Here is a 27,709-nt window from a genome sequence, read left to right as displayed (position 1 = left end):
AGCCTTGTGTGTCAATAAAATTTCATGTATACATCGCTCCATGGTGGGCGCAAAGGCAGCCCCCTCCACCCATTTCGGATTGTAATCAATAGGAAGATAACTGTTCTAGGGGGGATTCAAAAGGAGAAGACCACTCCTATTTACCCCCTGAGGTCTTCGCTCTAACTTGGCATGCTGATGTTGGTAATATCATGCATATGGTGCCTTACATTGCTTACTTTATACATCAAATATGTCATCTGCTTAGTTTAGACATGCTTTGTGTGAATGACATCTTTTTAGTTTCTTTATCATATATGTGAATCATGCAATGCCATCTTATTTAGCCAGACATCATATATGTGAATTTTGAAATGCCACCCTGGTTAGCTAGTCATCTTATATGTTAATTATATCATGCCATCATTTTTTATTACGCATCAAATTTGTCAACAATTTTAGTACATTCAATTAATCTTCCTGTGCATTAGCCATTCAACACGGTCATTGATACGTCTCCAACGTATCTATAATTTTTGATTGTTCCATGCTATTATATTATCTATTTTTGATGTTTACGGGCTTTATTTTACACTTTATATTATTTTTGGGACTAACCTATTAACCCAAAGCCCAGTGCCAGTTCCTGTTTTTTCCCTTGTTTCAGTGTTTTGCAGAAAAGGAATATCAAATGGAGTCCAAACGGAATGAAACCTTTGGGAGCGTGATTTTTGGAACGAACATGATCCATGAGACTTAGAGTTGATGTCAAGGAAGCTTCGAGGTGGCCATGAGGCAGGGAGGCGCGCCCCCACCCTTGTGGGCCCCTCGTGGCTCCCCTGACCGACTTCTTTCGCCTATATATATCCATATACCCTAAAAAATCGAGGAACAGAATAGATCGGGAGTTCCGCCGCCAGAAGCCTCTGTAGCCACCGAAAACCAATCTAGACCCGTTCCGGCACGCTGCTGGAGGGGGGAATCCCTCTTCGGTGGCCATCTTCATCATCCCAGTGCTCTCCATGACGAGGAGGGACTAGTTCACCCTCGGGGCTGAGGGTATGTACCAGTAGCTATGTGTTTGATCTCTCTCTCTCTCTCTCTCTCTCTCTCGTGTTCTTGAGGTGATACGATCTTGATGTATCACGAGCTTTGCTATTATAGTTGGATCTTATGATGTTTCTCCCCCTCTACTCTCTTGTGATGAATTGAGTTTTCCCTTTGAAGTTATCTTATCTGATTGAGTCTTTAAGGATTTGAGAACACTTGATGTATGTCTTGCACGTGCTTATCTGTGGTGACAATGGGATATCATGTGATCCACTTGATGTATGTTTTGGTGATCAACTTGCGAGTTCCGTGACCTCATGAACTTATTCATAGGGGTTGGCACACGTTTTCGTCTTGACTCTTCGGTAGAAACTTTGGGGCACTCTTTGAAGTTCTTTGTGTTGGTTTGAATAGATGAATCTGAGATTGTGTGATGCATATTGTATAATCATACCCACGGATACTTGAGGTGACATTGGAGTATCTAGGTGACATTAGGGTTTGGGTTAATTTGTGTCTTAAGGTGTTATTCTAGTACGAACTCTATGATAGATTGAACGGAAAGAATAGCTTCGTGTTATTTTACTACGGACTCTTGAATAGATCGATCAGAAAGGATAACTGCGAGCTGGTTTCGTACCCTACCATAATCTCTTCGTTTGTTCTCCGCTATTAGTGACTTTGGAGTGACTCTTTGTTGCATGTTGAGGGATAGTTATATGATCCAATTATGTTATTATTGTTGAGGGAACTTGCACTAGTGAAAGTATGAACCCTAGGCCTTGTTTCAACACATTGCAATACTGTTTACGCTCACTTTATTCACTTGCTACCTTGCTGTTTTTATATTTTCATATTACAAAAACCTATATCTACTATCCATATTGCACTTGCATCACCATGTCTTCGCCGAAATAGTGCACCTATACAATTTACCATTGTATTGGGTGTGTTGGGGACACAAGAGACTCTTTGTTATTTGGTTGCAAGGTTGCTTGAGAGAGACCATCTTCATCCTACGCCTCCCACGGATTGATAAACCTTAGGTCATCCACTTGAGGGAAATTTCCTACTGTCCTACAAACCTCTGCACTTGGAGGCCCAACAACGTCTACAAGAAGAAGGTTGTGTAGTAGACACCAGTCATGGTAAAATCTAGAGTGGAAACAAGGTCTTAAGAGTAGACAATGCTATCTGAAGAAGTGCATGTCTTGCTGGTTATGGATAGCTCCTTAGAGGAGGATTCAGAGATAGATGACCAGTCCTATCCCCCCCCCCCCGAGGTGCATGATCTAACTTGGAAGGGTTATATTGCTCATATCGTGCATATGGTGTCTTGCATTGGCATGTCCTTTGCTTAGTTTAGACATGATTTATGTGAATGCCACCTGTTTCGTGTCTAATTACCATGTATGTGAATTTTCCAATGCCATCTTTTTCGGTGTACAAAAGTAGGGGCTCTCCTTTTGACCCCTTTACTTGTGCACGGGCAGTCAGAGCCACACGCCGCGGCCACATTTAGCAGGACAGAGAAAGTAAGTTGGAGAGAAGCCAAAGCAGAAGACAACCATCGCGACGCCAAGACCAGAAGCGCAGGAGGGCAAGAGGACAAGGTGGACTCCCTCGGCAAGATCCTTGCCGAGGCGCCCCCCCCCACAGCCCCAGCAAGAGCCTTGCCAGGGCAACTTGCCCAACACCAGGAGGGCGAGCCACCCTTGAGCCCATAGGCTCCTACCCAATCAACTACATTGTAGCCAAGGCTCGTGAGGCGCCTCTGTGGTGGCATGCAAATCTTCGTCAAGATCATAAACATGTGAGTTCAGAAGAGGACCATAAGACGGCGACCCTCGGCAGGATCCTAACCGAGGAAATCCACAAGAGCCCCGGCAAGACTCTTACCGGGGATGACAGCAATGCCATGGCAAGACCCTTGCCTGGCCCCCAGCAAGACCCTTGCCGAGGGCATCAGCAGGGCCACTGCCAGGCCTGCGCCAGCCAAAACTCCACCGCCGTCCCCATGCAGCTGCCAGCTCAACCAGTTGAGCAGGCGCCTGTGTGGCGACATGCGGCCTCTACACCAACCCAGCATGCTCCTGCGTGGTGGCATGCAAGTGTTCCTGAAGGCTCCACCACCGCGCGAGCCTAGCAGCCAGCCAACGTGGCGCCACAATGCCCCGTTAGCTCGGGCGCGTGTCAAGGCCAGGCGAGGCGGCGACAGCTGGGACATGCTTCCCCGGCATCCCCGATAAAGCAAGGGGGGCACGTCGATAGCGCATTAAATGCATTTGTCCGACTGTAGTCCTTTCCACCTCCTATGTGCCACGGTGGTGACCTGTTTTTGCCTATAAAAGGAAGCCCGAGGTGACCAGGAGGGGGATTCAACTCTTTTGGGCAAGTTGCACCCCGTAGCTAGCTCAAGAACACTCAAATACATCCACCAAAGCAGGACTAGGGTATTACACACCTTCGTGGCCCGAACCTGGGTAAACGATCTATGTGCTTCCTGTCAGACCCTCTCTTCTCACAACCCCACTCCCGCCTACCATAGAAGGGATCCCAGTGACCCCATAGGTGTCGTTTCCACTGACATCTCTGGCGCTCCAGGTAGGGGGCGCGGTTGTGAAAATCTGGTCTAATCGGGGCAGCGGCTTCGTCGTGGTCGTCGTTCCAAGGAAGAAGACGACCGAACTTGGCGGCACCGTTTGCGGATGCGGTGGACGCCCGTGCAACGACATGAAAGCTAAGTCATGCGAAACTTCAAGCAATTTCTTTTTATATATATGGTTATTATCCTCGAGGGTCCTCCCATGTGTATGAAAAACCTGCACGCAAAGGGGCCCATCCGCAATTGGCAACGCCCTTGTTCTGTTTCAAGTCCGCTCAACAGCTCAAGCAGCCGCGTCGAGAGTGGCGGGGTAGCCTTCCGCAATTGGCAACACTCTCGATTCTGACTCGAGTCAAGCTCGACAGTTCAAGCGGCCGCGTTGAGATTTGTAAGGTGGCTCGCCGGGCAGCAAGCATACCCGGCAGGCTATTGGGGATCCATCCCTAAGGTGCCGCCCTGGGTTTACGCGCCGACGAGCCTACCCGTTTAACGTAGGGCGGATATACAAGGAAAGATCAGACATGAGAATAGCATGCATTGTATCAAAAGTACTGCAGAGTTATAGTACATCAATTGTTGTTGCGGTTCTAGCTAAAGATATAAATTGTCTTGGCCATGGACCCGCAGCGGCAACGAGAAACAAGGTGCCTAATCCCGGTGCTGGCCCTCCACCCTCTCGATTCCGCCGATGAGGCTGATGATGGGCTTGACACACTCCTTGAGCGTCACGAGGTCTGCATCCTCTGGCAAGCTCTCCAGCGCAGCGTCGAAGTCGAGGTTGGGGTTCCAGTGCGCCACCTTGGTGAGAACCTTGGTCATGGCACCCTTGCAAAGCCTCCGGGACTCATCGGCGAGGGAGGCCGCCCGATTGGAGTGGAGCTGCTCCAGGGCCCCGAGGACGCCCTCGAAGAAGATGGTCAGCCTGGTGTTGGGGCTCGCATTGCGCTCTGGGGTATACCTCACATTTTGCATCCCCATGGTAGCCAGCTGCGTGGTCATCCTGCCGGCGACGCCTTCGAGACGCCCGATCTAGCGGTTCTCGCCTTCCACATAATCCTTGTGGTTGGCGGCTTCATTCTTTCGCATCTACTTCTCGGTCTCTAGGTCCTTGGCCAGGGCCTCCTCCCGGGCCTTGCCCACCGACAGCATCCCCTCGAGACCCTCCAGCTTCAGCTTGAGGTCTTTGATGGAGTTGTTGGCTTCGGAGAGCTGCCCGGCCTTGTCGAGGACTGCGCCCTGCGCCTCAACCAGGGCACCGTTGAGCGTGTCCTTCTCCTTGGACAGCTTAAGGACCTGATCCTTGAGCGCGTCCCGCTCCACCTCCAGCTCCTTCACCTTGTCGGCGTGAACCAGAGCCTGGGCATCAAGTGCCTCCTTGTGCCTCTGCTCCTGCTCTTGGGTCCGCTGCACGACAAGCTTCTCCACCTGCTCGTCCTTGTCTCGGAGTGTTGCGGCCAACTTCTCCACACACATGGCAAGGTCCTCCTCCTAGGAGTTTAGCGCAGCCTGATGCTGGGCTCGATCGGCCTCGGCTGCGGCGGCTAGGTTCTTCGCTGTCAATTGGGACTTCTCGATGTCGGCCCGCTCCATGGTGAGCTCCATCTCGCGCCTGGCCAGCTCACCCTGGGCGGCCTTCAGCTCCTCACAGGCTTGGCAGTACCAAGTCTGTGCCTCGGCGATGCGTCCCTTGAGGTCCGCCTCCGCCTTGGCCTGGAGAAGCCGCTCCTCCTGAGAACCGTCACCGCCGATGGTTGGCTCGTCGACGACCTCGAGCCCGGCGGCAGCGAGCACCTCCTCGTGGAACACCTCTCCCTTGACGGGCGCCCTGGAGCTTGACGCCCCTGGGAGGTGGATGAAAAGGTCGTAGGTCACCCTCAGGTACCTGCCAGAGCCAGAGTCAGCGGAGGAGGAAGGCTGTTCATCAGCCACCTCCTCCCCGGCAGGTCCCTTGGAGGCCTCCTCGGCAGTAGACTTGCCGAGCTCCCCAGCAGGCCCCTTTGCAGCGTCCTCAGCAGTGCCCTTGGCAGCCTCCTCGGCGGCGATCTTCTCGGCCTCCGCCGCGGCATGGCGACATCCTCGATGACGGTGCCCAGGTCCTCCCGGTCCGCCGGGAGAGGATCTGGATATCGAAAGGGGGGGTGAAGTGAAGCCAAGACCGAGATTCAAGAAAAAGAAAAGGGATGGAAGGCGAATGGCTTACCCATGCCAGGCTGGGAAGACGAGGCCCCCTCCCCGCCAACATCAGCGCCGAGGTGTGGCCACCGGTGCCCAAGCTTGCCTCCTCCTCCTCCGTGTGCATGGGCTTGGTGCTTGGCGCCCTTGCCAAGGACGCCCCTCGGGGCGGCGTGGTTGATAGAGGCAGCGTGTTGGGAGTAGCCCTCAGTGGCTCCTCCTGCTGCTGTCCTCCTCCTGCGATCATGGCAAGGTCAGCACCAAGGATCATGCCCTTGGCACACATCAACGAGGGGTGAGTGGCGAACTTACACTGGGGGCTGCTCTGGGGGCTGCTGTCTGGGCTACTCACCACCACTAGTGGCACCTTAGAGATGCCCGCTGGGGGCTGGCCGCCCGCCGAAGACCTGGCCCTCTTCACCCTCTAGGCCAGCGTCTCCGCATCCCTGCCGAGACAAAAACAAGTAAAGATAAGAAGCACAGTTAGAGGAGCCGGAGATGACGAAAGCACTTACTCGTCCTCCACCACCTCTTCTGCTGCCTTCCTCTTCCTCCTCGGGCTGAGAGACGCGAGGTCAAAGAAGACCTTCGTGTCATCGCTTGCGGGAGGAGGGTAAGCATGTGGAGGAGGGGAAGCAGGCGGAGTTGGGGAACACTTGGACAAAGAAGAGGCAGATGCTTTGTTCTTCGCCACCATGGACTTCACCAACTTCTTCGCCGCCACGGACCTCGTTTGGCGCGCGGACATCTCCTGGGCATGCCGGGGTTTCGTGGCCCGCCACAGGACTTACCCTTTCCTCGCGACTGGGGGCTCGACAGCTTCGGCTTCCTCCTCGGACGACTCATCGTTGTCATCCTCGATGAGAAAGGCCCCGGTGCGGGCGCTGCTGGCCTCCATAGCGGCCTCCGCCCACTAGGCGAGTTCCTTCTCCTCTGCGGCTGCCGTGGCCTTGTCCTCCACGCCGCTGGCGCTGCCGGTCTCCTTGGTGAGCTCCGCCTCCGCCGCCCTGGCAGCGATGTAGTCTAACTCCACCTGGGTGGTGTTCTTGACGAGCCGTGGCTCGTCGTGGACGTACATCTCCCCTAGACTGTCGAAGAACTCCTACACCTGCTCCTCCGGTAGCTCGGCCCAATTCGGGACGGGGCCATGCACGTTGCAGTCCGGCATCATAGTGATGATGTCGTTCCGGCGCGAGTTATTGCTCAGTGGGACCACCCCCGCCGGCACCCCAAACAAGGGCCCCTTGGTGACCTTGCCGGCCTTCGGGGCCTTGCCGGACCTCTCGGCCTTGCAGTCGCGGCCCAAACCAAGCTGGAAGAGCCGGTGGCAGAAGTGAGCGTGCGCCAGCATCGTGAAGTTGTGGTCGAGGCGGGGGCGAAGCCTCATGGTATCAGCCGCATTCGTGAAGAGCCAGGCCATCCTCCCCTTGTTATGCAGCGGAGCGATTTGGCGGCGGATGAAATCCGCCCCGATCATCTCAAGGGTGAGCCCTGCCTCGGTGAGGCAAAGAATCCGGGTGATGGCGATCTTGAGCTTGTCGTCCTGGGCGTCAACGTCACCCCAGTCGGGCCTGCGAACCGGCGGTGCCTGGCGAACCCGACAGAACTCCTGTGGGTCGTCCTCCTCGATCCAGCACCATGGGCCCCGCCATTCTTCCCACCTCTCCTTCTGGGCACCCTCTGGGTACGTCCCTTTGGACCTCGGGATCCAAGCGACGCAACCAGAGATGGCGCCCCCCTGGATGCGAGGGTAAAAGTAATGGCGGAAGAGCGCCATCTTGGGGACGACTCCGGCGAAGCCCTCATAGAGGTGGGCAATAAGAGCCATGCACGACACAACATTTGGAGTAAAATCCAGGAGGTGGAAGCCAAATGTGTGCATGACATCATTGAAGAAATCGGAGAAAGGGGGGTAGAGGCCGCAAGAGAAATAGTTGACGAAAAATGGGTACCTATTCGGGGTGGCCTCGGTGCAGTTGGCGGGGATGACGCGTGTGGCTGGATGCCTCGTCGCCTCCCCCCGTCTTGCACCCCCACAGGGGCCTGAAGCTGTCCCGAAGCTCGAACACGTCGATCGTCGAGGGGAAGTAGGCAAGCTACATCCGCCGCGCCGCCAGCTCACTCTCCGGTGGCTCCGGCGCTCCTGCGTCCTTGGCCATCCCTTTGCCCTTGTTGGTTTTGGGGGCCATGGCGGCTGCGAGATGCGAGGGGCGGAGGACAACAAAGATGCAGCGGCGACAAGAAGGGGTGAGGGAGTCCTGGACTAAGGGGTCCTTGGGCGTCCGACCTATTATCCATGGGCCGGACTGATGGGCTATGAAGACATGAAGGCCGAAGACTGTACCTGTGTCCGGATTGGACTCTCCTTGGCAGGGAAGGCAAGCTAGGCGACCGACTATGAAGACTCCTCCTTATGTAACCGACTCCATGTAAACCCTAGATCCCCTCTATGTCTATATAAACCAGAGGGGTTAGTCTGGAAAGGATATACTCATTACCATAGTCATACAGGCTAGGCTTCTAGGGCTTAGCCATTACGATCTTGCGGTAGATCAACTCTTGTAACACTCATATTCATCAAGATCAATCAAGCAGGACGTAGGGTATTACCTCCATAGAGAGGGCCCGAACCTGGGTAAACATCGTGTCCCCCATCTCCTGTTACCATCGATCCTAGACGCACAGTTCGGGACCCCCTACCCGAGATCCACCGGTTTTGACACCAACATTGGTGCTTTCATTGAGAGTTCCACTATGCCGTCGACGAAAGGTCCGATGGCCCCTTCAATCATCTATAGCGATGCTGTCCAAGGAGAAACCTTCCTCCCCGGACAGATTTTCGTGTTCGACGGGTTCGTACTGCGGGCCAACTCGGTTGGCCATCTGGAGCAGATCGATAGCTACGCCCCTGGCCACCAGGTCAGATTTGGAAGCTTGAACTATGTCACGGATATCTGTGGAGACTTGATCTTCAATGGATTGAGACCGCAGCAATCGCTCCCCCTCGCCCCAATGAACATGACTAAATATGTCATCGGATCACATCCAGGAGATGGTCCCTGTTGCTGCAACGGCCTTAGAACCGGAGCAGACCGTGCCATCCGAGGCCACAGAGTCCGCGGCGTTGCAGCCACACATAGACTCGGCACCCCGCAATATTTGCATCAATAGAACTCTGGATTCGTCTCCGGCTATAAGTCCTGGACCGGGTATGCCTGCGGACACCAAGCTGGATCGGTTATCGAATTTCGAATTTAGTGCCGTAGACATCTTCCAGCACTCACCTTTGGGTGATGTGCTAAACTTTTTAAAGAACTTGTCCTTGGAGAAGTATTCACAGCTGAACTATGTTCGGTTTGAGCCAGAGGCTAATGATGGGGAATTTCGCTTCCCACCCGCCATCCACTTCATAGCCACCGTCGGTGACTTAACCGACGTGCTCGATTACGGATCCGAAGATATCGACGATATGGACGACGATGCCGACCAGGAGCAAGGCTAAAACCCGCCATTTACTGGACGTTGGACGGCCACCTCATCGTACGATGTTGTCGGCGTTCTGGGAACGGGGGTGCCCAGACTTGCCTACCCGCGTCCCACGACGTGGTTGGGCTAGCAGGTCTGTATGGCCCATCTTCATCGACAAGGCATTCAAGACCCTCGCGAGGGGCCAAGCCTCACGAGGCAGACGATGCAAGACCTCACCAGGAGCGGCCTCGCCAGGCAGGCTCACGAGGGGCGGAGAGATCAAATCGAGGCAAACCTCGTGAGGTCCTTGTGACGTGAGCCATGGCGATCGAGATCAGGCGGGCGCTAGGCGGGCGCCAGCGCTTGCAGTGTCCTTGTTTCCTCTTTGGTGCTAAGGGAGCAAGCGCAGGCGCAGAGTACCGAGGCATCAAGCAAAGGTTTCCATATTGGTGCAACGAGACCAAGACCAGAGGGACGGCAAGACGGAGGTCACCGTGGAGCCAAAGACAGCGTCATCACCAGAGCCTTTTGCAGGCGAAGACCACCTTTTGTCAGGATAGCTTATACTAGTTGTCCCCTTTCAAATCGGCCATGTTGGTTCTCTTCCCGCTCAATATTTGGGGAGAGGACCAGGGCCTATATAAGTAGAACTAGCCACCATAGTAAGGGGGGTCGGATCAAGATCAGATCGAGAGGAATCCCACCCACACAAGTTCACCAAGCACAAGAACACCTCAACCTCAGGAGGCTGTTCTTCCCCTTGTACTGTTCATCATCAGCCCAAGAGGCAATCAACCACCACCACACTGGAGTAGGGTATTACACCACAACGGTGGCCCAAACTAGTATAAATCTTGTGTCTTTCTGTGTTGTGAGTTCGTCGAGTTCGTCCGCAAGATCTTAGAGAGCTAGGGCGTGGATCGATAGGGAGAAAACATTCGCACGCACCCCAGTGTTCAAACCTTGAGGGTTTGTCGGAACCCGTGATTCGACATTTGGCGCGCCAGGTAGGGGTGCACCGTAGCTTCTCTTTCCTTGATCTGTGCTCCGTCGCCACCGCGCTTCGCCCACATGGTAGGCGCCCTGCCACCAACTTTGACGGCCAGCATTGACGATGGGGCCAGGGGCTTCGAGCCCTGGCCCCCACCCTGTGGTGGGTGTAGTGGCCGCCCAAGTTCAAGACGGAGAAGTCGCCACACTATGACGGCGCGACGGACACGTCAGCTTTCCTGCCCTCGTCGGTGCCACATCAATGTCATGGCAAACTGGCTTCCCATGGCCCTCGTCGGCGACCCGCGCGCCTGGCTGGTCAACCTTCCCGGATCCACGGTGGCGTCTTGGGAGCAGCTCCGCGACCTCTTCACTGCGCGCTATGCGGCGCCGGCGCACCACGCGTTCGTGGCTCTGCTAGGCGGCTCACAAGCGCCGCCTTCAGAGCGCCACATTAAGTCGGTCCTCCGCCAGATTGGTGCCACTTTCGCGCGCTCGGGGGCTGCAATGGGCTGGGCCGCGCCTGAGGCCGACCTCATCACCAGCTTAGAAGACCACCCCATAACCACCACCGGCTCGGGCCTGCTTCCGATGCTCTGCACGCCCACCATCTACAACGTGGCCATCACCAAGACCCTCATCGACGGTGGCGCTGGCCTCAACTTGATCTCCATGGAGGCCTTCAGTCCTCTTCACGTGCCACTCGAGCGACTCAGCCTCAGCAAGCCTTTCTCAGGAGTTGGTGGCGGCGTTGCCCGCTCCCTGGGGCAGATCCGCCTTCCTGTTATCTTCGGCACGCGCGACAACTACCGCACCGAGCTGGTTGACTTCGACATCGCCCGCGTTGGCCTCCCGTACAATGCCATCCTCTGGTACCCAGCTCTGGCCCATTTCATGGCGGCGACCCATCCAGCCTACAACCACATGAAGATGCCTGGAAGCAAAGGTGTCCTCACCGTGAGGAGGGACACCAAGGAGTCCTTGACAGGGCTCAAACTTGCCTTCAAGACCGCTGTGGTGGCGCAGCCCGTCGGCACTGGTGCCCCCGAGGCCAAGGAGGCCATGCCAACCAAGAAGAAGCAGCTATTCACCCAAGACAAGGCAGAAACCAAGCAGGTGCCGGTCGACGAGAGCGGCTCCTCAGGAGCCACCTTCACCATAGGTGCCGGCCTCAACCCCAGCCAAGAGGAAGCATTGTGAAGTTCTTGCACGCAAACAAGGACATATTCGCATGGGAGCCCAATCAGCTGGTGGGGGTTCCGAGAGAGGTGATTCAGCACCACTTAAGGGTGTGCCCCAATGTGCGCCCTGTGAAGCAGCAAGCAAGGCGGCTATCCACGGAGAAGCAGGCCTTCATCGTCCAAGAGACCCGCAAGTTGGAGGCAGCAGGTGCTATTCGCGAGGTCAAGTACCCCGAATGGCTCGCGAACCCAGTCGTGGTGCCGAAGAAAGGCGGGAAGGAGCGAACGTGTGTCGACTTCACCAATCTTAGCAAGGCATGCCCTCAAGATCCATTCCCTCTCCCGCGCATCGACCAGATCATCAACTCCACCGCCGAGTGCGACCTACTGTGCTTCCTGGATGCGTTCTCAAGGTATCACCAAATCAAGATGGCGGTGGAAGATGTAGAGAAGACAGCCTTCCTGATCCCGTGTGGGGTGTACTACTACACCTATATGCCCTTCAGACTGCACAATGTGGGCGCGACCTTTCAGCGGCTGATGCACATCGCTTTAGGGCGGCAGCTCGTGACGAACACGGAGGCCTACGTCGACGACATTGTGGTGAAGTCTCGGGAGGCGAGAAGATTGATCCAAGACGTGGAGGAGACCTTCGAAAGCCTGCGCCAGGTGAACATGCAGCTTAACCTGGGAAAGTGTGTGTTCGGTGTCCCTTCCGGCAAGCTGCTGGCATTCCTCGTGTCGCATAGAGGGATCGAGGCGAACCCGGAGAAGATCAAGGCCATTGAGGGCATGAGCCCGCCGCAGACCCTCAAGGAAATGCAGAAGCTGGCTGGTCGGGTGACTGCATTGGGGCTCTTCATCTCCAAGCTGGGAGAGCACCTTGCTCTTCTTCAAGCTGATGAAGAAGAAGGGCCCGTTCGAGTGGACTCCGGAGGCCGACCGAGCCTTCCAAGACCTCAAGAGATACCTGACCAACCCTCCGGTGATGGTGGCGCCACGGCCCCTCGAGCCTCTAGTACTTTATCTTGCCGCCACCCCATACTCCGCCAGCGCCGCGCTAGTGGCGGTTCGGGAGGAGCACTAGGACAAGAGTCCGCCACGCCAAGCTACATCACTAGCCGAGGTGACACAACATCAGGAAGGCGTAGCAAGAGCCGTAGCGGCAGCAACAGAAGAGCAAGCTCGGCAGGATGACAACATAGAGATCCCTGCAAGCGATTAGGCGCCAGGGATCCCACCACCTCAGGAGGCACCCCAGCTTGCACAAGACGCGAGCCTCACGAACGCACTGGTCCTCGTCGAACACCTGGTGTACTTTGTCAGCACGGTGTTAAGGGATGCAAGGGCATGATACGCCATGCCTCAGAAGCTCCTCCTTGCGCTCCTGTTGGCCTCCCGCAAGTTGCCGCACTACTTCCAGGGCCACCATATGACGGTCGTCTCGGCCTACCCATTGGAGAGGCTGCTCAGGAGCCCCAACTCCGTTGGAAGGGTCGCTGAGTGGAATATCGAGCTGCAGGCGTTCCAGTTGGAGTTCAGCACCACTAGGGTCATCAAGGGAGCTGCCCTCGCTGATTTTGTGGCGAAATGGAAGGATGCCCTGGCACTAGCAATGGGCGAGGACCAGTCTACCTCGCCAGGAAGTGAGGCGCCCAACGGGTGGGTCATGTACTTTGATGGTGCCTTCGCGCATCAGGGTGCGGGGGCTAGAGCAGTACTCATCTCGCCCACGTAGGACAAGCTCTACTACGTTGTGAGCTCTGCTTTTAGCAGGGCGAGAAGGTCTCCAACAACATCGCAGAATACGAAGGTCTCATAGCTGGCTTGAAGTCCGCGGCAGCTCTAAGAGTAAAGCGCCTCACCGTTAGGGGCGACTCATAGCTCATAGTCAACTTCTCCAACAAAGTATATGAGCCAAAGGACGAGCACCTGGAGGCATGTGCCCCATGGCACCAACAAGGAAGTCGATGACATCGCTAGGAGGGCATCCAAGCGGCAGCCCCAAGAGCCTGGCGTCTTTGAGGAGCGGCTCTTCAAGCCGTCAGCGATGCCGCCACTTTCAAGCACGGCACGGCCTCGGGAGGAGCTCCCACAACCACCTGCCACGGGAGCCCCAGCTTGTGGACCAACCTCAGGAGCTTGCTTGCTCTTGGCGCTCGAGCCCCAAGAGGGATGTTGGACCAAGGAACTCAAGGAATATCTGATGCAAGGGGCACTACTGGAAAAGGAAGAGGACGCAGAGCGCGTGGCCCGACAAGCCATGGCATACTGCATTCAGGACGGTCAGTTGTACAGGAAGCGACCAAATGATGATTCGATGCGTTGCATTTCCAGGGACCAGGGGAAGGAGTTGCTGACCGACATACACAGGGGGGACTGCGGACACCACTCATCGTCGCAGACTCTTGTCGGCAAGGTGTTCCACAGTGGTTTCTACTGGCCCACGGCGCTCAATTACGTGGCTGAGCTGGTGAAGTCCTGCGAGCCTTGCTGGTTCCACACCAAGCAGATCCATCATCCAGCTCAGGGCCTCCAGACTATACCGCTCACATGGCCGTTCATGGTCTGGGGGCTGGATATATTGGGCCCGTTCCCTCGAGCGCCAGGGGGCTACCGCTACCTCTACATCTACATCGACAAGTTTACCCAGTGGGCGGAAGTGGAAGCCATTCGCACCATCCCAGCTGGTTCCGCAGTCAAGTTCGTCAAGGGCCTCGTGAGCCGTTTCGGGGTCCCCAACCGCATCATCACTGACAACGGCTCACAGTTCACCAGTAACCTCTTCAAAACATACTGTGCTAACCTTGGAACATAGATCTGCTACGCTTCGGTGGCGCACCCCAGGAGCAATGCCCAAGCTGAACACACCAACGTGGAGGTCCTGAGAGGCCTCAAGACCAGGAACTTCAAGAAGAAGCTCGAGGCCTGCGGCAGGGGCTGGCACGACGAGCTCCAGTCCATGGTGTGGTCCATCCGTACCAACGCCACTAAGCCGACAGGCGAGACCCCGTTCTTCCTTGTCTACGGAGCCGAAGCGGTCCTACCTCATGAGGTCAAGCTTCGCTCTGCACGGGTCCTGGCGTTTGATGAAATGCAGCAAGACGCCACGCAGGGGATGGACCTCGTGCTGGGGGAGGAATGTCGCCACGAAGCTGCACTAAGGGCGGCAAGGTACGAGCAGGCACTACGGCGATACCACTGTCGCAACATCCGCTCGAGGACGCTCGAGGCAGGCGACCTCGTCCTGAGGTGGGTCCTCTCTAGGGAAGGGTTGCACAAGCTCTCGCCCATGTGGGAGGGCCCATTCAGGGTTGTCCATATCTCCAGGCCTAGCGCCGCACGCCTGGAGACACAGGACGGGGTGCCCATCCAGAACGCCTGGAACATCCAGCACCTCCAGAAGTTCTACCCATGAAGCCAGGCCTAGTGCCTGTGAGGCAAGGCCCAGTGCCTGTGAAGAAAGGACCAGTGCCTGTGAAGAAGGCCCGGTGTCTGTGAAGAATCACCGCCTGTGACACTCCCACGTAATAATGAGTGGGGCTGTACACGCCCCGGAGTCTCAGGAGTGCCGCCCTCGGGCCTCGGGGGCTCCCTCCCACGCCTAGTGGCAGCACTTAGCTCCGCGCTGCTGAGAAGACGTCGAAGACTAGACTAGGTGTTAGACGCGGCTTTTCATTTGCTTTCCGTAGTTGGCTCGCCTTCTCTTAATTAAAGTTTGCTTCTGGTGTTCCTTGCTGATTTGTTTCCATCACCTATTGCCGCCTTTTCTGAATCTAGTTCGCTTATGTTCTCTCTCTCGCATACCTCATGAGGGTTTCTCCCTCTTGTGTACCTTCGCGAGGGTTTCTTCCCCTTGCGTTGGTCCTTCTTTCTGCCTTCGGTCTGCTTTCTCGCGAGGCACCCTTGTTCGAGCCAACAAGCCAGCACATCTCTCCTAATCCATGCCCCTCGGGTACCGTGATATGAAGCGCTAGGTCAAGGCTCGGGTGAGCGATAAGTCTCCTAGCGAGACCCCTAACAAATTTTTTGCAGTTCCTGAGCAACCACTAAGCCAAGATGGGCACGAGGAAACAAGTGCCTCGCGAATAAGAGGTTGCCCCGAGCGCGCCAGGCTAAGTTACCTCCGCACAAAATAACGACATAGCATGGAAATAACAAGCATAGCATAATGGTTGAGGAATCACATTTCGATACACGCCCATTTGGGCCCATACTGGTTTCGTTATGATGCAGGAAAGAAAAGAGGAACAAAGAAAAAGCGGCGTTGCAGCAACCGTGGGGGCAGGCCTCCAGTGACGTCCCGAGCCTAGGTGGATCCCTCCTCGCGCGGCGACGGGACGACCCGCGACCACCTTCGAAGCGAGCGCGGCGGCTGGTCGTAGCCACCGCTACTGGAGCTTTTGCCAAGAGAAGAGCCGTCGTAGCTGGATGAGGCGCGACCGGTGGGCTCGCCCTCGTCGCGGCCATCACCGAGACCGAGCACCTCCTCGCCATCGTTCGTCTCGGGGCAGCACCCGGCGCGGCGACCATCTTCCCCAAACACCCTCACGTAGAGGATCACATCACCTTCATACTTGAAGTGGAGGGTGCACCGCTTGCCCAGGCCGTGCGCGCGGGCAAATGTCTGCCAACCGCGTGCCAGAGCTATGTTGCCCGCGGAGGAGACTTCAACCGCGACCCAGGAAGCCCTGCTACAACAACCGTCTACCTGCAGCCAGAGCCCGCCTAGACCAGGGGTCGGCAGCTCATCTATGAAGAAGTGCGGAAGCTGGAGCCAGTTGCCAGCCAGATCCACCAACCAGACAACGAACTCCGGCAGCACCTCTGTCGAGTGGAAGCATGGCCGGGGAGGCCGTGCAACCATGGCACGTCTCCCCTCATCGACGGGGCTGCCACGACCGGATCGACCCCCGCCATGCGCAGCGGCACCACCCCAGGAGCAGGGGCCACGGAGGGAGTCGTGCTGTGCTTGCGGGGACAGCCGCATCCCCGTTTAGGCGCCGGGGAGCCGGGCCCCTCTCTAGGGGCCTTTCCTTTCTCCGCGGCAGAGAACCTCTTCGACAACGCCATTGGAGCCGGTGGTGGAGCAGAGGACGAAGAAGCAGACGGAATGGGAAGGAGTGGGGGATGGGGGCTCTGCCCCCCTTCCTCATTTATAGTAGGAGAATGCCAATCAGCACCCCCCATGATCACATGTAATGATGGTTTTCCTTGCATGTCGCAGGGACTTGTCAAGTCGGGCAGTTGCCGAGGCAGCGGGAGAAAGCGGACATGCCCACGTCCAATCAACCGCCACATGTCGACCGAGGCCGCCGACTTTTGGGGCTCGCGACGCTCTGCGCTTGAACCTTTGGCTTCGCTTCGAAGCCAAGCCCGAGCGCGCCTTGGGCCCGGGGACTACTGTCGGCATTCTGGGAACAGGGGCCCCCAGACTTGCCTGCCTGCGGCCCACGGCGTGGCTGGGCTGGCAGGTCTGTGCGGCCCAGCTTCATCGACAAGGCATTCAAGATCCTCGCGAGGGGCCAAGCCTCGTGAGGCGGACGGCACAAGACCTCCCCAGGAGCGGCCTCGCCAGGCAGGCTCGGGAGGGGCGGTGAGATCAAGGCGAGGCAAACCTCATGAGGCCCTTGTGACGTGAGACATGACGATCGAGAGCAAGAGGGCGCCAGTGCGTGCAGCATCCTTGTGTCCTCTTTTGTGCTAAGGGAGAAAGCGCAGGCGCTGAGTACCGAGGCATCAAGCAAAGGTTTCCATATTGGTGCAACGAGACCAAGACCAGAGGGACGGCAAGACGGAGGTCACCGTGGAGCCCGAGACGGTGTACAGCTTTCCATCCTCAAACTAGCGGTCAAGTCGAGCGTGTCAACCAGATTCTTGAAGATATGCTCAGGGCTTGTGTGATCTCCTTTGGCATGCAGTGGGAGCATTGTCTTCCTTATGCTGAATTCTCCTACAACAAAAGTTTTCAAGCAAGTTCGGGCAAGGCCCCATTTGAAATTCTGTATGGTAGGAAGTGCCGTACCCCTCTCAACTGGTCTGAAACCGGTGAACGTCAGCTTCTCAGTAATGACTTAATCACAGAGGCAGAGGAAATGTGCAAAGTCATTCGAGATAACCTCAAAGTAGCCCAATCCCGCCAGAAGAGCTACTATGATGGTAAGCACCGTGATTTGGCTTTCGAGATCAGAGATCATGTTTACCTCCGCGTCTCTCCAATGAAAGGTACTCGTCGCTTCGGTATCAAAGGGAAGCTTGCCCCTAGATACGTGGGACCTTTCAAGATTGTCAGCAAGAGAGGCGATCTCGCCTACCAACAAGAACTTCCTTCAAACTTTGCAAATGTTCATGATGTGTTCCATGTCTCTCAGTTCCGAAAGTGCTTCAAGACTCCTGACCGCACCGTCAACTTCGAGGACATTGAGCTCCAAGAAGATCTCTCTTACCGTGATCACCCCATTGCTATTCTTGAAGAGACTGAACGCAAGACTCGCAACAAGTCAATCAAATTCCTCAAAGTCAAGTGGTCACACCATTCCGACCGTGAATCTACCTGGGAACGCGAGGATCACCTCCGTTCTAAGTACCCGGCGTTCTTTCAGTCCTAGATCTCGGGACGAGATCCTTTCGTAGTGGTGGAGTGTTGTAACACCCCGGATGTGATTTACCCAATATGTATTTCAACTCTTGCCGTTTCTGGCCTTAAGTTATTTTATTTTCTCGGGTTCGGGTTTTTGTCTCCGTGTGTTGTTATCGTTGTCATGCATCTCATATCATGTCATCATGTGCATTGCATTTGCATACGTGTTCATCTCATCCATTCGAGCATTTTCCCCGTTGTCCGTTTTGCATTCCGGCGCTTCGTTCTCCTCCGGTGGTCATTTCTACCTTTCTTTCGTGTGTGGGGATTAAACATTTCCGGATTGGACCGAGACTTGCCAAGCAGCCTTGGTTTACTACCGGTAGACCGCCTGTCAAGTTTCGTATCATTTGGACTGCGTTTGATACTCCAACGGTTAACCCAGGGACCGAAAAGGCCTCGTGTGTGTTGCAGCCCAACACCCCTCCAAGTTGGCCCAAATCCCACCAAAACCCTCTCCATCATCTAGAGCGTTCGATCACGATCGTGTGGCCGAAAACCGCACCTCATTTGGACTCTCCTAGCTCCCTTTATGCCTATATATGTACCCCCCCATTCCAAATCTTGGATCCCCTCCTTCTAACCCTAAAAATACCACCTCGCGCCGGCCGGACACGTCCATCCCCGGCCGGACAGATCGCCGCCGCCGCCCGCAGCCCGTGGCGTGCTGCCACGTGGCCGCCGCCGTCCCTCACCCGCCGCGGCCCGCTCGGCCCGGGGAGAGCCCCCGAGGGCCCGAGCCGCACGCCGCCTGATCCGCGGGATCCGCCACCGCCGAGCGCCTCTCCCTCGCCATGCCGCCCGCCTCCTCCTCGCCGGCGCCGGCCACCGCCACCCCGCTCCGCCTCGCTCCTCACCGGACAGCCCCGCGCCGGAGCTCCTCGCTGCGAGCTCGCCCGACCGCCGCCCCTCGCCGCAGCTCCGCCGCCTTCGACCACCGCCGCCTCGTCGCCCGCCAAGTCCGGCGACCTCCATCTTCAGTGACCCTCATCTCCGGCACCGACGATCTTCGTTTTCTGCGCCCTGCTACAGTGCGCCGATCCGGATCTCAGATCTGGAAAACCCTAATCTCGGGGTTGACTTTTCCCTCTCCTCTCAGTATTTTTTATGCAACTTCATCATGCCGTAACTCCGCATCCGTAACTTCGTTTTGGGCATATAGCATATAAAAATGTTCATCTCAGAGAGTACATCATTTCATCTCATTGCATCATTTTCATTTGAGTTCATCTTGATGCCCTAAATGCTGTTAGAAGAGTGCTACTTGAGTTAATTGTCAGATCTGCTGCTCCATTTAGATATTTGTCATTTTTGCCATGATTAATGTGTGCATGATATGCCCCTGAGCTCTACATATGTTTTGTTAAGGGTTTTGCCATCTTTCCAGAGGTGCAACCCATGTATTTTTGTGATGTGTGTGGTGACTAGCACAAGCTTGCAAAGTGAGGCATTTGCTAATGCTGATTTCAGGGACTTAGCATTTCCACTAAGTCCTTGAGCTGTTTATCTCATATGGTCATATATTCATGTTGTTTCCTAGTGATCCGTGCCTCTTTTGAGGATGATCAGTAAGGATGTTTTGTTAATCTTGTAGTGCTCTATCGATCCATGTCTTTTTTTGAAATTATGGAGCACCCTAGCTTGAGTCAATCGAGCTATACTTTTGTCATTTCGTGAATCTGGGCAGATTGTCTACTTGTTAGCGATTTTGCCGATGATGTTGTAGTTGATCCGTGCATGCTATGTTCTTGTTTTTGCCATGTCTAGCTTGCATTTTGTGTATTATTGCTAGGTGTATGCTTAGATGGTCATGACTTGCTCTGTAGTGAGTGCATCGAGCTCGTAAACATGCCTACTTGATATCTGTTTTCAACATGCTCCAGTTTTCACCAAGTCTGTGATCTGATTATGTTTTTGCCATGTTTACGTGCTTGCAACTGTATTTTATGATCCCTTTTGGCTCAAGGTCACTAAGGGACTTTTGTTAAGCTCTTTGCGTAGCTCCATGCCATGTTTTACTTTGCCATGTTCAGGTCCTATAGCATATAGTTTTCATGCTCCGAAGAGTGCTATCTGATCTGAAATTCCAGACAAGTGTTAATTTCACTAAGTCTGAGATCTGTTTGCCAAATGCATTTTTGCCATGCTTGTTTGAACCTGTTAAGAGATGAATTGGTTGTAGCTCAGTGGTAGACTTTTGTTAAGCATCATGAATGGTTTCCTGCCATGTATTTGGATGCCATGTTTGGGTGCTGTAGCATGTTCATCTTGTTGCATTTAGATGGCTACTTGCTGTAAATCGCAGGACGTGGTCATATTTGAATTGCTTGCCATTTCCAAACCGTGACTCCGATTCCGGCATTCTTTATATCGTTTTCAAGAGATTTCATCTCATCTTTCCAGTGGCACACTTGGATTTCCAAGTTGAGGCCAGGTTCATACATCCCTTGTCAAATCTTGCATATGCATCCCGCATCGCATCCCGCATAGCATATCATCCTTGCATCATATTGTTCGAGCTTTGCACGTGGTTGATCGTGTCCTTGTTGCTTGTTTGTCTTGTTTGGGTAGAGCCGGGAGACGAGTTCGCTAACGAGGAGCCCGTTGAGTTTGCTTTCGAGGATCCAGTCAACTCTGACAACTGTGCAGGCAAGATGATCATACCCTCGAAATCACTACTATCTTTGCTTTGCTAGATGCTCGCTCTTTTGCTATGCCATGCTACGATGCCTACCACTTGCTTTCAAGCCTCCCAAATTGCCATATCAAACCTCTAACCCACCATGTCCTAGCAAACCGTTGATTGGCTATGTTACCGCTTTGCTCAGCCCCTCTTATAGCGTTCCTAGTCGCAGGTGAGACCGTTCCTTGTTGGAACTTTTATTTAGTTGTTGGGATATCATTATATTGCCTTGTTATCTTAATGCATCTATATACTTGGTTAAGGGTGGAGGCTCGGCCTCTCTCCTAGTGTTTTATTCCACTCTTTCCGCCCTAGTTTCCGTCATATCGGTGTTATGTTCCCGGATTTTTGCGTTCCTTACGCGGTTGGGTTATAATGGGAACCCCTTGATAGTTCGCCTTGATTAAAGCTTTTTCAGCAATGTCCAACCTTGGTTTTACCATTTGCCACCTAGCCTCTTTTTCCCTTGGGTTTCCAGAGCCCGAGGGTCATCTTATTTAAACCCCCCCCGGGCCAGTGCTCCTCTGAGTGTTGGTCCAACTTGTCAGCCGCCGGTGGCTACCAGGGGCAACTCTGGGCTGGCCTACTGGAAGTTTAGACAATCTGAGTGTGCCCTGAGAACGAGATATGTGCAGCTCCTATCGGGATTTGTTGGCACATTCGGGCGGTGTTGCTGGATTTGTTTTAACCTGTCGAAGTGTCTTGAAGAACCGAGATACCGAGTCTGATCGGAACATCTCGGGAGGAGGTCTATTCCTTCGTTGACCGTGAGAGCTTCTCATGGGCTAAGATTGGACTCCCCTGCAGGGATTTGAACTTTCGAAAGCCGTGCCCGCGGTTATGGGCAGATGGGAATTTGTTAATGTTCGGTTGTAGATAACTTGAACCTTAACTAAATTAAAATGAATCAATAGTGTGAGTTACCATGATGGTCTCTTCTCGGCGAAGTCCGGGAAGTGAACACGGTGTTGGAGTAATGCTTGCGCAGGTTATCCTCTAGTTTCTCGTTCACGCTTTGCCTCCTCTTCTCGCTCTCTTTTGCGAACAGGTTAGCCACCATATATGTTAGTCGCTTGCTGCAGCTCCACATATTTTACCTTGCCTTACCTATAAGCTTAAATAGTCTTGATCGCGAGGGTGCAAGATTGCTAAGTCCCTGTGGCTCACAGATTACTTCCAAACCAGATGCAGGGCCTGATGATTCCACTCTAGGTGATGCGCTCAAGCTCAAGTGGGAGTTCGACGAGGACTCTCAACGATACTACGTGTCTTTCCCTGATGATCAGTAGTGGTGCCCAGTTGGGGGTGATCGGGACCGTGTCGCATGTTGGGTTATCTTTTATTTTGGCGCCGTAGTCGGGCCATGAGTGTTTGAATGTTGTAATGCTATTTATGTACTTCGTGTGATGTGGCGAGTGTAAGCCAACTATGTTTCTCCCCTTTATTATCTATGTTACATGGGATGTTGTGATGATTACCTAACTTGCGACATTGCTTTCAATGCGGTTATGCCTCTAAGTCGTGCCTCGACACGTGGGAGATATAGCCGCATTGAGGCCGTTACAGTCATCACCAGAGCCTTTTGCAGGCGAAGACCACCTTTTGTCAGGATAGCTTGTACTAGTTGTCCCCTTTCGAATCGGCCATTGTTGGCTCCCTTCCCGCTCAATATTTGGGGAGAGGACCAGGGCCTATATAAGTAGAACTAGCCACCATAGTAAGGAGGATCGGATCAAGATCAGATCGAGAGGAATCCCACCCACACAAGTTCACCAAGCACAAGAACACCTCAACCTCAGGAGGCTGTTCTTCCCCTTGTACTATTCATCATTGGCCCAAGAGGCGATCCACCACCACCACACTTGAGTAGGGTATTACACCACAACGGTGGCCCGAACCAGTATAAATCTTGTGTGTTTCTGTGTTATGAGTTCATCGAGTTCGTCCGCAAGATCTTAGAGAGCTAGGGCATGGATCGATAGGGAGAAAACCTTCGCGCGCACCCCAGTGTTCGAACCTTGAGGGTTTGCTGGAACCCTTAATCCAATAGATGTGTACATGGTCGACACACCTAAAAAAGCTAGCTACAATGACAAAGGAGATCCAGTTGCGAATAAACCTTCTGAGATGTAGTCCAAGCGTCGACACACTGAACACCGCTCTAAGCCTTGTCGCTCAAATGATGGCAGCACTGGCACCAGAGAAAATAGTAATCCGGGCGACACCGAATATAATGAAGACCCTGTAGGGGCCGCATCTGAATAGGAGGAACAAGACAACGAACAAGATAACCCTGATAAATGGGCCATGCCCAATGACCCAGATGATGATAGTCATCATCCAGTCTCCGAGGATGATGAGAGCCTCGGCAATGAGGACTTCATCATGCCTGAGGCACCGCTCGAGCAGGAGCGCTTCAAGCGCCAGCTAATAGCCACTACAAGAAGCCTGAAGAAGAAGAAGCAGTAGCTCCAAGCTAATCAAGACCTGCTCATTAATAGGTGGACTGATGTCCTGGCAGCCGAAGAATATGGCCTCAAGCGCCCAACCAAGAGTTACGCAAAGCGCAGACTGCTACCTCAGTTTGATGAGGAGGCACCAGATCACATACCTCCCTCACACAATGCGGACCGACCACCACGCGGTCGGGATAGTGCGGCGGACCGACCACCCCGCGGTCGGGATAAAATGGCAACTCAGGCCGAACAACAGCCCGCCCCACCACCTCACAAAAATAGGGACATAATAGCTCGGGACCATACATACGACCTTCGGCAGGAGCTGGACAGTAGAGCAGAACACACCAGATCAATCTACAGATCGCGAGGACGCTTCCCGACTCAGGATGACGGCTACCTATTCGGATGTGACAAACCTAGTCACATCCGGGCTAATAACCACAGACGGACTCCATCGGAAGTGCGCCGTGATGCGGCCCAATATAGAGGCGCCACACACCCTCTCTACTTCATATATGAGGTGTTGGATCACGAATTCCCCAAGGGGTTCAAGCCCGTCAATATTGAATCATACAACGGAACAACCGATCCCGCAGTATGGATTGAGGACTTTATTCTCCACATCCACATGGCCCGTGGAGATGACCTCCACGCCATCAAATACCTCCCACTGAAACTCAAAGGGCCAGCTAGACACTAGCTAAATAGCCTGCCCAAGAATTCCATCGGCAGCTGGGAGGACTTGGAAGAGACCTTCCTTGATAACTTTCTAGGCATATGTCCGGCCACCCGATGCCGATGACTTAAGCCACATAGTTCAACAACCTGGAGAATTAGCCAGAAAATTCTAGACTAGGTTCCTAACCAAAAAGAACCAGATCGTTGACTGTCCGGATGCCGAAACCTTAGCGGCCTTTAAACACATCATCCATGACGAATGGCTAGCACGCCACCTCGGCCAAGAAAAGCCGAAGTCCATGGCAGCCCTTACGACACTCATGACCCGCTTTTGCGTGGGTAAGGATAGCTAGCTAGCTCGTAGCAAAAACACAGCCTGCGAGACAGGCCCCTCCGAGGCCAAGAACAGCTTCGGGAAGCTCCGGCGCAATAGACACAAATGCCGAAGCAATGGGGACAACATCGATGACACCACCATTAACGCCAGATTTAGCGGCTCCAAGTCCGGCTAGCGAAATAAGCCCTACAAAAGTTACAGTGAGGGACCATCCAGCCTGGATCGCATACTCGATCATCCGTGCCAGATACATGGTACCCCAGATAAACAAGCCAATCACACCAACAAAGACTATTGGGTTTTCAAACAGGCTGGCAAGTTAAATGCCGAAAACAAAGAACAGGGATCACAAAGTGAGGACGAGGACGAAGATCCCCGGCAGCCGAACACTGGAGGGCAAAGGAAATCCCCCCTCCAAATCAAAATGGTGAACATGATATACGCTACACACATCCCCAAAAAGGAGCGCAAGCGAGCACTTAGGGATGTCTACACGGTAGAGCCAGTCGCCCCAAAATTCAATCCGTGGTCGTCATTCCCGATCACCTTCGATCGTCGAGATCACCCAACCAGTATTCGGCATGGCGGTTCAACCGCACTGGTCTTCAACCCAGTCATCGACGGATTTCACCTAACACGAGTCCTAATGGACGATGGTAGTAGCCTCAACCTGCTCTATCAGGATACAGTGCGGAAGATGGGCATTAATCCCTCACGAATCAAACCCGCAAAGACTACCTTTAAAGGAGTCATACCAGGTGTTGAGGCCCGCTGCACGGGCTCAATCATGCTGGAGGTGGTCTTTGGTTCTCCGAACAACTTCCGAAGCAAGGAATTAATCTTCGATATCGTCCCCTTCCGCAGCGGCTACCACGCACTGCTCGGACGAACTGCGTTTGCTAGATTCAACGCGGTGCCATACTATGCTTATCTCAAGCTGAAGATGCCCGGTCCGTGCGGCGTCATAATAGTCAACGGAAACACAGAATGCTCCCTCCGGACAAAGGAGCACACCGCCGCCCTAGCAGCAGAGATACAAAGCGGCCTTCTCAAGTAGCATCATAGTCTGGCTGCCGAGCCCCTGGACATCATTAGGAGGGTATGGACTACACTACAACAGGATAGCGCGGCTCGTCAAGAGCTCGATTAGCAATTCGGCCTCTGTCCCAATCCCGATGAGGTAGTTGCATTCATACCACGCATCCATAACTATGCACTCAAAATTCCATGGGCATCGATGGAGGCACAAGCTATCCCGGGATCCAAGGTTCGGCTAGACCGATCTCGGACACACATATAACTTTACTATCTCCTTTTCCCTTGTTTCATGTTTCTCCTATGGGGCCTCCTTCGACTGCCTGATTAATGATCCCGTCAAAGGACAAATGCACCGGATTGACACGGAGCACAGGCGTACATGGGAAGCCCTAGAGCTTCTTACGGAGCACAGGCGTACTTTGACCCGGGCCTTGAGCTTCTTACGGGCGGCTTGCTGCTGGACAGCCTTCTCCTCGGCCTTGCCTAGGGCCTTCTTTAGGGCCTCGACCTCGGTCGCGGATCCTGCACATATTACGACACCGCGGTCAATATAGAGCGCCTACTCCTTCCGAACACACATCAAGTCGTCACTCACCTTGCTTCTCCTAGAGCCGAACCTTAACCTCGCCGAGCTCGTTCTCGGTCCGCTCTAGCCTTTGCCTCAGTTCAGAGACATCGGCAGCATGTGAACTTGTGGCCAACAACGATGCCTGCTTATTCATACATATTATGTTAGTCCCCCATCACAAAAGATTGATCCTCCGTCCGGTTCTTCTTGCCAAACATCGGACAGTGTCTCAGGGGCTACTGTCTACATGGGGTTTTTTCTCTTTCTTACCTCGAAACCCATCAACAGGCTGTTGTAGGCTTCATTCAGTCCACTCTTGACGGACTGAATCTTCTCGATCACCGCACCCATAAGTACACTGTGCTCGTCCATGACGGAGGCGCCTCGAAGCGCCTCCATCATGTTATCCGGCGCCCCTGGATGGACAGGGGCCACCGGTGGAAGTGGCACATCCCCCTCCTACAATGGGGGCTGCTCGCCCAACTTTGGAGCCATATGGATCTCCGGAATCGTATTCGCCCGAGGGCCGAACTGAATGCGGCCCTCTTCGCCAGTCTCCATGGGGATCGGTTCGCCCATGTGTCCGGCAGTGGAGGTCTCTCCTTGTGGCGCCTCCCGGACAGCGTCCTAGGCTCCTGCCCGGTTCGGAGCGGTCCTTCGGGATAATACTTCGGTGTCGTCCCTGGCCCCGAGGGAATAAGTAGGCGGTGGTGACATGCTCGCCTTCTCCGACGGAGCCAACGAACCTCTAGATGGGGATCCCTGGATAAGGTCGTGGGCCGGACTGCAATAGTACAATTAACTATGTCAAGATAATGAAGAGAAAGGGCCGGATGGGCGCATGAGCGAGCCATGTCACTTATGATGCGGCCTGGGGCTTAGTGCGGGGGCGTCTTCCCAGACTGCTATCAACATCCCACGTGGTGTTGACCGCTGGGACGCTCTTCCCCTTCTTGGGCGTTTCCGCCTCCGGATGCGCCGAAGCCGCCCTCTTCTTCTTCTTCCTCTCCTCGGGGGGAGGTTTTTTTTCCTCCTCCTCCTCCTCTTCCTCGCCATTGTCCTCTCGGACAGAGGAATGAGCTTCGTCATCTTTGGATGTCACGTCCGAAGTGTCCTTGCGATGGGGGACACTCTTGCCCCCCTTGGCCTTCTTCTTGGCCTTCTTCTCCGGCGCCTTATAAGGCGCCGACGCCAGCATCTTCTCTAGACGTGGGATGACCAGTTCTTCAGGCAGCGGAGCCGGAAACTGGATCCGCTTCGCCCTCTTCATCCAGTCCTGAAAAAGAAACAATAAAAGCTCAGGCATCATCCTTGAAACAAACAAGTGGAGAATGCATCAAAAAAGACATACCTCGCTAGCGAGGTGTTTAGCATTGTGCCCGCGATCTGAATCTGTGGTTGGCGGTTTCTCGTTGCCCTTAAAGAGAAACTTCCATGCACCTTCGTGAGTAGTCTCGAAGAGCCTCACCAATGTTTGGTGCTTCTTCGGGTTGAACTCCAACAGAGGATGGCTTCGGCGTTGGCACGGAAGGATCCGGCGAACTAGCATCACCTGGATGACATCAACGAGCCTGACGTTCTTGGTTACCATGCTTTGAACGCGCGTCTGCAGTGCTATCACCTCATCAGGGGAACCCCAGTCCGGACTCTTCTCGACCCAGGAGGTGAGTCGCATGGGAGCGCTGGAGCAGAATTCGGCAGTTGCGGCCCAGGTGGTGCCGCGAGGTTCTGTGATGTAGAACCACTACTTTTGCCACTCCTTTACCGTGTCCACAAAAGTACCTTTGGGCCAGGAGACGTTGGATAGCTTTGTCACCATGGCTCCTACGCACTCCGCATGCTGGCCATCCACCACCTTCAG

This window comes from Triticum aestivum, chromosome 7A, assembly GCF_018294505.1.
Source record: "Triticum aestivum cultivar Chinese Spring chromosome 7A, IWGSC CS RefSeq v2.1, whole genome shotgun sequence".
NCBI classification, from domain to species: domain Eukaryota; kingdom Viridiplantae; phylum Streptophyta; class Magnoliopsida; order Poales; family Poaceae; genus Triticum; species Triticum aestivum.
This window is presented reverse-complemented; position numbering follows the sequence as displayed.